Source organism: Zonotrichia albicollis, chromosome 6 (genome assembly GCF_047830755.1).
Source record: "Zonotrichia albicollis isolate bZonAlb1 chromosome 6, bZonAlb1.hap1, whole genome shotgun sequence".
Lineage (NCBI taxonomy): Eukaryota > Metazoa > Chordata > Aves > Passeriformes > Passerellidae > Zonotrichia > Zonotrichia albicollis.
The window spans coordinates 35458782-35470828 of record NC_133824.1 but is presented as its reverse complement, the minus strand read 5'-3'; the positions used below and the strand labels follow the sequence as shown (position 1 = coordinate 35470828).

At 36.9% G+C, this 12047-nt stretch overlaps 1 long non-coding RNA gene across 1 annotated transcript in view; it reads right to left on the bottom strand.

Annotated features, from left to right (window-relative positions):
- Positions 1–11299, bottom strand: part of LOC113458986 (uncharacterized) — a 37132-nt gene extending 25833 nt beyond the window's left edge. The window contains exon 1 of the long non-coding RNA XR_003379740.2: positions 11237–11299. This is a non-coding gene — a long non-coding RNA (uncharacterized LOC113458986). The remainder of the gene's footprint in view (positions 1–11236) is intronic.
- Between the last annotated feature and the right edge of the window lie 748 nt (positions 11300–12047).

The following is a 12047-nucleotide window of genomic DNA, read 5'->3' as shown; positions in this document are numbered from 1 at the left end:
TTAGGAGGCAGAGCCCATATTTTTCACTTACACTATGGCTTGACAGATATGATAATGGATCCTATTCCAGTGTTTATGAAAAACCTGCAACATGCCAAGGATGTCTTACAGCTTTGGTTGCATAACAGGCAGCTATGAGTTGTTGATGTGAGCCATACAGAGTACCTTCATGGAATTAGACAGCTTACTTCAAAAATTAAGGTATTTAGATGAAAGAAATACTTCTTTAAGATTGAGGAACTGCTAATACCAAGAAGAAAAATGTTTACTGGAGCAAATGCATTATATTGATATGAGAACAAGTTTCTAAACTTAGCTCCTTAAAAAGGATGTAATTTCCAATAGCTGATCAAATCAAATCTATTTCAAGATATATTAGTCAGCCTTCTTGGAAGCCTATAATTACCAAATCATTAGTTTGGTTGTCATATGCAAAATCTGATGCTAAATAGTTTATATTTCTTACACTTAATTTTTTTTTCTAGGTCATGCTAAGGAACACAAAATGAAATAAAGCAGTTGTTGTGAATTAAAAGACACACTAAAGTTTCAGCTCATTATTTTCAGTGACAAGAGGCAGAAACACAGACCATGTCATCTCCGAATGGACGTGTATATCTATTTAGGAGGAAGGACACAAATTCACAGGGTGGCAGTGTCAGCTAATAAAACATATGAAGAAAACCCTATTAATGGTCTTCCAATTCTACTACTGTCCCAAATTATTTAAGCCATTTACTTCAACTTGCCCAACTGATAGCTGCAGAGCAGAGATTTGATGTTAAAGTCACTGCAGGTTAAAGGGCGGTAATTAGTCTGAGGGGAACATAAAAAAAAGAGGGCAATGCAAGGTGTATAAGGAGAGTTATTGTCAACAAAAGGCCCATGTGAATTTGTTTAAACTGTATAACCTCAGAGAAGGTCAGTCTGAACTTTATTCATTTGTGTGGTTGCCTTTGATAAATCCAGTGAGGAAGCCTGACAGCCTCATGCCAAGTAAATGGACTGAAGCTGTCCACCGAAGACAGCATAAGTAAAACGACAAAGCAAAGTAAAAAAACCGAGTAAAGAATGAAGAATTTCTCAACCATATGTTAAAAATAATCTCTTGGAATTAATAAAAAGTTGAATGTTCACTGTTATATCCCTGCCAGAGCATATAATTATCCTTGTGAATTAATTGTTAACAGAACACCACCAAAGGCATGCACACATCTACCAGTAAATACTACAAAAGATTTAGGACTCTGTTATTAAATTATTACTTCTAAACGTGTGCGGGAACGGTATTGTCTGGGCATTTCTTAAACTGCTAGGTCCTTATCAATGAAAATAATTCACATGCATGTCCTTAACCTTGTGTATGTCAGCAGCCTCTGGCAGTGCTCCATTTCAAAGGTCCATTGTCCTTCAAGTTACACATTTGAGCACACAAAGAAAGGCTCCAGGCTCACGAGTTCCATAGCTCACACCTGAATCTAGAATGGTCACATCTACTTATCTGTTAGGAAACGCTCTCCCCTGATTATTCCCAAGGAGTGTTTGACCTTGCTGGCATAGATCAAACCCCACTCACAGAATGTGCCAAGAGCTGTTCCCAGTTGTCACTTTGCATAGCAGAAACATCAGCTTGGGAGCAAGAATACAGTTTAAGAATGTCAACAAGAAAAGCTGTGCCATTCGACTCAGAGCCAGCAAACACTTTCTGGGCTAGGTTCAAGAAACATCGTCAAATCTGGAGCCTAGTGATTAAGATTGTCTTCTAGGAGACAGATTTTAGCTACATCAGGCTAACTGAATTTTCACCTTTTTGTTTAACAACTGTAACAATTACTGTTATAATAAGAAAGGTAAAACAACATCATCTCCAACTACAACTGGAAAGATTATCCTGTATGTAGATATAAATATTTCCTAACTGCACACAAGAAGCATTTTCTTGCAAATTCCTGAGCTCTGGGGCACAAGGAAAAGGGGTGGTTGAATAGGATCATGTGGTTATAATCATCTTGCTTAAAGCTGGAATTTAGTGTTAGTTTACACATAGGCACTTAAATTCTCCATGCACTGCCTTCTGATTTCAGAAAATTCCTAAGAGAGAGGAAGCCTTACTATTTTTTTACTGAGAGTCTACTTCAAGGTATTGCAAATGCATTGAATCTCTACTAAATACTGGGTTGGCTTTGAATTTGCTTGTGTACTAATTCAATTATTCAAATCCACTCACCTTGCAGCCAGCATAATTCTTCTATTAAAAAAAGAATAAATCTATAGATTTAACAGGGAAAAAAATGAATAACATACTTTGAGGTTTTCATTAATATTTGTCTAATCTTGTAGAGAGTGGCAAAAAAGTATTCATTTTAGATTTAGTAAGGCACAAACTGGACACAATGATGTAATTTACTTAACTGAGAAGCAAACAGAATAAAGGTCACTCTAAAACTTGCTGCCTCTGGTGCTAGAATAAAATGGAAATGATCCATAAGATTTACAACATACATTGAATGTAAGGATCAACACAGTCTTCCTTAGACCAACTAGAAAAACTGATTCCAGGGTTAGTGACTCTAAAGCAGGACACTTACCAATTTTGCAAAGTTTCTTGGGATTAACTCATAGATTAATTTTGTTATAATTCAGGAAAGAAGCAAATAAATTATGCTTTAGTGAAATTGGACTGGCATAAGGAAAACATGCGCAAAAGCAGAACATACCTTATTTTCCACTTGTAATTCAAAACTACAAGCCCTCAAACTTGCAGTCTATAGAATATCTTTCTGCATTATCTGTATCTCTGCACTACCTGTCTCTAGAGATACTTATAAATGTGATATATGAACTCATAAGGTGTCTGCTTCAGATCCTGTGCAGTTTAGGATCAGCGTAAATGTTGTATAAAGCAGACAGCAAAAATTTGGCAGTCACCTGCATGTGAATAATTTTTAAAATGAGGGTCAGAGGTGTAAAGTAGAAAAAAAGTTATTAGATCATAGTTTCCTACTTAGTGAGTTCTCTGTCCCTGTAACCTTCAGTCCTCAGATTGCTGAGCTGCATGAAGAACAGCGCTCCTTACAGCAGAATAAAATCTTTTAATTCCAATACAATATACGCAGGATATTTCAGTGTAACTAAATTTAACACAACAGGGCATGCTGGCAAGCACAGAGCACCAGCTGTCAGCACCCAGAGCTGACATGGTTATTCTTTGTTCAGTTAATTATCTAGGTTGGTTCATTGCTGTATTGCAGCCTAATTAGAGTAGAAGTTATATGATCATTTCTTTCACCGGTCCTCTGCCTCTATGGGTCAAATCTTTGTTTCAGAAACAAAAAATCTCTCATTTATATAAATTTTGAGCTTTAGTTTCCAGAGAAAAGAACTGGGACTAATTTTCTCATTCTTGTTCATAGTTGTAGTGACATAATTTTTTGGGTTTTACACTCTTTGAGACTACCATTTCATTTAAGGTCAACAAAGTTATATGTGGTAGAAGTGACAATTACACCTTAGACTTCCTTCTAGAGAACCAAATGCTCTGAAATACTTAGGTCCCAGGAATGGAGATATTTTGTAACTGCTCTTTTGAATAAACATTTTTTAGAGTTTGTTCACAACTAGAATTGTACGTAACAGGCTCTTGAAATTTGACAGGGATTGGAAAGTTTTGAGTTAATAGGATTAAATAAGGTTTTGTGCTATCAAAAGCCAACCCAACCCACACAGACCATTTTTCTCTTCCTACTGAGAATAATGGAAATTTCATGAGACTCTACTAATGAAGAAGATAATAGTGAATATTACTTCAGAATAAGAAACAAGTTCTCATAACATGAGAACACCAATCTCAAACACTGATCATGAGAAGTGTATTTCGTATACTCTGTATGGAGAATCCCATCATACATATTGGTCATATGGAACTATTAAACTGAAAGACATAGATTTTTCTTAGATGCTTTGGGCCTTAGGTAATCACTTTTTACTTTCAGATTCCTGTCATTTTACATGGATTTCAAAAGAGTACTGACTGTGTTATTTAGTCTGAAAAGTGCTGAGAAGAAGAATGAATGTGAATATACTATGAAACCACTTTTAAGAAAAGTATTTACAAGGTGTTTTCTAAAAGTATTATGAAAATTTTGAATGTTTACCAGAAAGGTCATTGCTTGCAACTAGCTTTGCACATGCAAAGAAATGCTACTGAGGCACCTTGGAAGATTGTGTTTGTCCTTAATGAACTAAGAAAAGCCTTTACTACAGACACTTGTGCTGAACTTCTCTCTGATGTGTCACTGTATCACACATCAAGTAGTTATCTCTTCAATTTATATTATAAAAGCCCATTTATAGCACAGAATAATAGGCATATTTTATTTCCAATTAAGATTACTCATCTGTTCACACCCACTAAGATTTCTACTGTGCTTTTAATTTATCATTGCTTACTTTAATGTACCCAGCTTAATCACACTAGCATCAGGAACCAGATCATTATAACCAGAGCTGTACTGAACTAATTTAATCTTCTTGGGGGTGAAAAAAAGCGTGAGAGAACATTTTAGATTCAAAGTACTTGGGCTTTTCTTTTTGTAACATTACTTACAATCTCACTTGATATTTCAAAATTGCTTTAAAGGATGAGGCTAGCACGCCAGTTTGACTATGCTGGCTCCAAAAAAGTGTCAGCTCTCCATCCAGAACCCTACAAAAGGAGGCAGATATACCAGAGAGAGTTGATTTGACATAAAGCTCATAATCAAAAGCAACAACAAAAAGAACATAAAAACAGAAATAAAATTCATTAAAATTCCTTGGAATGCTCATATTTTCTTTCACGCTTTTGCATATTTCAAAAGCACCACAGAATTTTTTCAATGTCTGTGCATCTCTGTGCAAGAGAGATCCAGACACTGGCAATGTCGAAGATTGGGACTGAGGTGTCCTGGCAAAGCTGCCTCAGGAGTACAGGAGAGTTACCTTAGAAAGCTGCTCAGGCTGAGATCAAAATGATTCACTGAAATAGTAGAGAGCTACAGATAAGAATTACTACTGTTTGTGATACACAGGAGAGGTGAAGGAGCACGAGTCCTGACATTGGGAAGACATGAAGGGCTTCAGGCAGCAGTGAATCACAGTAACAGCTGAAGGATCCCCCCACAATTTTCTGCTACAAAGGCATTTCCAGGACTTTAGTGTCATGGTTGAAAGATATGATTTTAGAAGTAAACACAATTTAGGGATAAAACTTTGCTGCTTGCTCATTCAGATCTTCCCCTCAAGGAAACAGAGGACTCAGGCTTGTTTCTTTGGTAAGATATATTTTGCACCATGTAGTGGAGATTTATTCACTATAGCAGTTAGTCAGCAAGAACTTCAATCAGTAGAGAAGAAAGAAAGGTTATTTTCCAAGGTCAATATTTTAGGCTGTGAATACTCCCTGGCTTAGGAGATGCCCTGTTATTGTAATGAAACACATCTTAACTGCCTACAGTGTTTCAGGTAAGTCACAGGAAAGGAGCACAGAGCAAGGAAATGTTACTATAAGGACACTTGACTCTGTACCCACTTTGAATGGCAATCAGCATAAACAAACACAGCCTTCAGGATCTAACCTGTGTAAAAATAACCACTGAAGAACTGAAAAAATTTAAACTGGGATGAGATGGTATGGTGATCTCCATCAGCAGTGAAACTGTGAAACCTTAATATCAGTACCAGCTTTACTTACATGCATCTCTGCCAAAAAGCCCAGAGCAAAGAAAGAAAGAAAGAATGTGAAGGAGTCACATGCATCAGCAACATGTCTCAAAGGCATGAAATAAATGATTTCAGAATAATAAAATTTCAGAAAGTGTTTCAAGTCAACCACAAAACGCAGTGTTTAAAGAGGAGTTGAAAACAAAAAATAAAAGCCCCAAATAACTAAGGTATGCTACAAAATGTAGAAATGTCTACTCTTAAATACTTTCAAAGGCCAGAAATAAAGTAATGTGCACAACACTGCAGCTCATGTCAGGAAATTAGGAACAAGTACACATAAGCAATTTTCATTAAAATAAATGGCATTTTCCTCACCGGCTTTGTGGCACTAGTTGCTTGCTATATATCAGCTTATTTCTTTATGGACAATGAAGCTTTTCCTGTCAAACCCAGCCAGCCTTCATTACTTATGGTAATGAACAACAGTTTTATCATTTGTCTCTTCTTAATTTCAAATGCTACTGTATAGGAAGTGATGTACTTCTTTCTTTAAAGTACCTGTAATTTTCATGACAGTTTGATGTACTTTTCCTTGTTCATCTGAAATAGACAAAACTAGTCTTTTTTTTTTTTTTTTTTTTTTTGCAGGCGCTTTACAAATAGCATTCTCTTTTTGGGTTAAAAATTGTAGGAATATGGAGACATCTGTCACTCCTACAAATAGTTATCACTAGCAATATACAAAGTATCACTATAAATCCTCAGATTATTTCTGTATAGATTTTGGAAAATTTCAAGAAACCATATACCAGATATACAAGTGAATGCACTTTCAAATATTTTCTTAAAATATGTCTACCTTCTTAGCAAGTGCCTATTAGGAGAGATTTTCTTTTTCTTTCCTACAAAGAAGGTAGAGCCACCATGGTCTTTTCTATGTTAAATTGCAAGGGTATAATGGTACCTTCCTGCACTCCAAACCCATCGTTATTCTAATAAAAGAGCTGACCTTTGAACTTTCCAGAGATGTGGAGAGGCAAATCCTAGCCAAATACCACAGGAAAGAACTCTGGGAGATAGAGAAAATAATTAGAAAATAAGAAGAATTTAATTTATTAAATTCAAGACAAAACAGCATTCTGCAATAAACTGATCCTTCTAGGTTGATTCTGCTTGGGGTTGGAGCACACTGGTAAGCACAAGGGAGATATGGGTACCAGGTGGGGGGATCAGCTCAGTGCTCAATAGTGCTGTGAATAAAGAGAACTTGACTCTTCAGAGTTGCCAATCTGACTTTTTCACAGAACATGAAATTAATTAAATAACAAGACCAAAGCATTTCTCTACCTCAATTACTCTATTTTTCCCTGAAAGTGATAGAATTATGCTCACATATGTAAAAAGCTCTTGTAAAAAGCAAAATCTATTAATCAGTTAATCAGGCCACACTTCAATAGAACTGTTAATGCTGTGCATCCAGGGGTGCTTCACCAAAAGGCAAATTAGAAACTCAATTAATTATGAATTATTTTAGTAAATTACTTGTAAGCCTGGATTTAAAGGAGATATACATATGCCAATGCATCAAATTATTATTAGTATGGGAACCCCAAAGCTATCATGAGCTGCAGCTGGAAACTTCAAAAATAGAGGACACTAAGGATTGGCTTAATCTGAATCTAGAAAAAAATCTGAAAGTTACTGAATTTTGAAGATCCCAATAGAAAGCTAACTCTGCAAGTCAAAGAGGAGGAAGAAAGTACAATGTATTAACCATGTAAGCTTCCTAGTGATTACCAGCATGCCAAATACTTTCAAAGTTCCAAAATTTACTATAAAAGAAAAAAAAAATAAGGGTTTAATGACTATGAAAAAGAAAAGCTTACTACAAGATTGAAGCTAAGTAGGTCACTTCATATATGCACTAATATGAACACAGACTGAAGCCAAGTACATGAGTGAACATCAAAAATTCCCCTGCACCTTCCTTCCTAGCTATGAAATAACTGTGCCATATTGCCATACCCAAAACGTGAAGCTGTTGCTGTCCCACATTCTCATGCAGGACTAATGCAGAGATTTGAATCATGCCTACAGATTAAATAATAATTTGTTTTTATGTAAGCACACTGTGTTGTCTTCAATGTCAATTAAATATATATTTAGGCCTTCTATTGCTTGAATAGTTATAATTTACTAGAAGTTTTGCTCATTTTACATGAGAAAAAATTGTTAACTGCAGTCTTCATAATTCTCTGAATTACTCTAGTGAGCTATGCAGTCAGGGAAATAAAATGTACAATGTCATTTCTTATATGAGAAAGAAAATAATTTTACTATCTGTGGTACTTGGGTATCATCAGCTTTGTGTCTTTCAGTTATATTGACATCCTCAGCACCACACAGTCTCACTCCTGTCAGCCCTGCTTTCAGCCTGCAGTGCTTCCTTACCCTTTCCATGACAGTGAGCACTTGGAAATGGCTCTGACACCTTCCCATTGCTCTACTTTGTCTGATAAGGTGGTGAAAGCTGCTCCAGGCTTGTGACCAGACTTCCAGAACACAGAAAAGGATGACTCAGGAGATGTAACACCATCTTTGATGGGAAGAAAAAAAAAAAAAAAAAAAAAAAAAGAAGTAGAATGGAGAAAAGGAAAGTGAGCAGAATCTGGGACAACTTAATATTTAGCTGGATGTCACAAAGGCATAGAGTCCTCTGTAATTCTCATTTAAAAGATTTTCAAGGGGAAAATTCTTACAGCAGCTAACATTAAAATATCAGTCTGTCACCTTCTCTGTAGACTGTAGAGTCAAGAGGAAAATCATCTATTGTCCCAAAATTGTTCCATTGTTTTTGGAAAATATTTTTCCCAAATGATTTTTTTAAATTATTTTTTCTGGCTAGGTAGTTTCATAAAATTATATACTACTGTGCTCAACTGAAAGATTGCAATTAATTACCAAAGTAATTGTTTTATCATTGTAGGTCTTCCAGCCCTGAGTTGCATGTGAAAGACATTTTCATTTTCATCCATGTAACTTTTGGTTTTTACTAAGTACCTTAACAAAGATACTTAAATGGCACTTTCCTCATTTTTTAGATTTTTATCACCAAAATTGCTCATACAAACTTGTTGTTATTATATTTTTAGTGTCCCATACCTTCAGGGTGGTTTTCTCACAAGCAGCTCTTCACAGCAGTGCTGTTGCTGTTCCTTCACCTGGACTCCTCCAAGGCTCTCCCTGACCAGCCAACCCACCCCTTTTACCCCAGTTATCTTCATTAGCCACAGCTGCCACCCAATTAAGGACATCACAACTGCAGCCCATTTAGAACAACCAGGACCAGGGCCAGGCCACCTATACAATACATAGATTTTACTATGGCTCAAAGGCCACCTATACAACACATACTAAGATTCGATGGCCACCTACACAAACTGGAAAAGATGAGTGACTTCTGATCAAAAAACAGAAATAAACAGCAGCCTTTGTCAAAGCAAGCAGCTGTAGTAGTCATGGTATATTGGTACCAACCCATAAGAGAATTGTTACACTGTTGGAACAATTCAAGGACTCAGGGGTAGCAGTAGAAAATGAAAACTGCTAGAGGGTGTAGAAAGAAAACAGACTTGGGGATATCACATAGAAAGTTGATTTTGGAATTTATTAGACTCAGCTGGAAGAGGCCCAAGAAGAACCTAAGTCATGAAAATTTCCACAGCTTCATTTACAGGGCCATTAAAAGTTTAATTTACCCCAGGCAATGGTTTTTAAATTGCAAATTAGAACAAGGCACTGATATTTTAAATTTGTCCCATTGCTTTGCACTCATCAAAGGTGGTATTAAATCTCCTGAGGCCTTTGCATGATACAAATACCACCATTTTCATAGAGTGTTTTTCAGAAACTTACATTTACTTCTGGTTTGCACTGATGACGTGAAAGTTATGAGGCTGCATAACACAAAATGTAAACACAAACCTGGTTTTCATGTAAATGTCAGTCTAGCCCCAAAATCTAAAGTAAGAGTGGTTATCTGCTTGAGGCATTCAAGCCCAGAGATAAAACTTATTACAATGAACCAGAATTAATAGCATATACATTATATCAAAGCTTTACTTATATGCATCACTGACAAAAAGTCTTAGCAGAGAACTTTTATAAAACATTCAACAGTATGGCTTAAAATCAACAGCTAGTCAAGTCTGTTCTTTCAAAGGCCATTTCTGTGAATTTCAACACCTGATAAATTGTGGTGAACAAAGCATCCCTGGAGGAAGACCTTAAAACACTCTGATCTATCGCCAGCCTACTGTAAATTCTCTAATTTACTGTTCTTAGTCTGTTCTAGTTCATAAATGACATAATCAGCAGCTGCTGAACTGCAGTTCTAATAAGTCACTAGTGCTTGCAGCAAACTTTGTGCCAGGCTTTACATAATTTTGTGACATTTAGTAGTTTTATTATTTATCATTAGCATTCATTTATTTGTAACAGCATTTATTCCACCTTAGCCATGTACCGTGCTTTTTAAGTCAAAGACAATTACAGGAGCATAGTTCCTGGTTTTATATACAGTGCAATACACAAGCAGGTGCCTTTTCCACCACTACCTTGATCCTGAAGGCCTGTGGTCATTTGTTGTCTAGAAGCACTCCCCCAGCCTTTTAACTTGCCCTCGCTGAGGTCCCCAGACACTAGAGGTGATGTCAGAGTTAAGCGTGCCACCAATCACTTACTGATGACGAGCTGCAGCAAGGAGTCTCAGCCTCAAGGAATGACCTTGGCAGGTGCCTCACCCAAGGGAGATCGTGACGTACAGCCTGCTGCTGTGCAGGAGAGCTCAGCGGGCCCTGGGCTGTCCGCTGTTTGCAAAGTCAGATGATTCAGTTGTATTTGCATACCAGCAAGACATCTGGGTCACTGATCCAGACAGCCCCTGGCTATCATGCTGCTATACATCCCCCAAAGTCCAGAGTAAGCTGGGTGCAGCAGTCACCATCCCTACTGGTGGCTGGGGCTAAAGCAGGGCAGTGGAAGGCAGGGAGACACACCATCATCACTGTCCCTCTTCCTGAAGATATTACAAAGATGAATGGGGTAATCACAATTTCAATGTCCAACTGAGACTCAGCAAATGAGAGATGATGAATGTGTGGGCCTACATCTGAGGAACAAGGAACCCTCAAGAGACTGAGAAGCTCTGAACTTTTTATTGTAATCAATATTTCTTATGAAATAGCTTGATAGCTATTTGAGAAATGGCTGGAATTTGTCTGCTGTTCAGACCGACAAGCCAGTAGTCCAGGGGGAAGGAGCAGTACAGAAACACAGATTCACCAGGGTCATGCTGCCATGGCTTAGCCCCAGCTGGCAGCTGAGCTCCATCCAGGCCCTTGCCCATTCCCACCCTCCCCTCCAGTGCAATGAAGGAAAGAATTGCAAGAGCAAAAGTGAGAAAACTCCTGGATTTAAATAAAAACAGTTTAATAGGTAAAGGCAAGCAGAGCCAAAGAAGGAATTCACTCACCACTTCCCACGGGCAGGCAGGTTTTTAGCCATTCCCAGGAAAGAGGATCACACAACACTTCCTGGGGAAGACAAAGGCAGAGACTATTTCTCTCTGGTGGTCCAAATCCATAGCCTCATGTCACAAAATTGATCACAATATATAAAAAATAAGATTATTTTGCTTGCTTTTTTTTGCATAGTTTATGTTTTCATCTTGTACTATAATTGTTAACATCATCAATACATTTTCTTCACACCAAAAATGATGAATTAAAAAATAAAAAAAAGAAGCTGTTTAACAATTAGGATGTGTTAAAAAAGTCCAGAAATTCTATACAGTGAGAATAATTCTTCGAAATACAGGAACTAACAGGCAACTCATTTCTGCAATGCATTTCTACTAAATGCAGTAATCTGAAGGATCCCTTTGACACTTACTGAAATCAGTATGCATTGGCAAAACTTGCACAATGAAAGAATGCTTAAGTGGTCTAAGATCATACATGCTTTACTTTATTATAGAATTAAACAGACTAATTTTGTGCAGTATAAATATTTACCTAAGCAAACTGGAAAGCTGCTTTTTCTACCACTTAACTATAGCACAGTTTGGAGAATGGTCACATGATCTTATCTCTGCAGAAAATGGGTAATCAAAGTTGAAAAACACTATAAAAAAACCATCTTTTTTTGTTGTTTCAATACCACAGCATTAAACTGTCTTGCTTATGACAATGGAAAGGTTATATTCTGTCAAGAGTATAAAATGGGCTGAACGTTTCTTTTTTTTAAATCAATGATATTCTGAGCTGTAGGAATCAAGTTTCAAA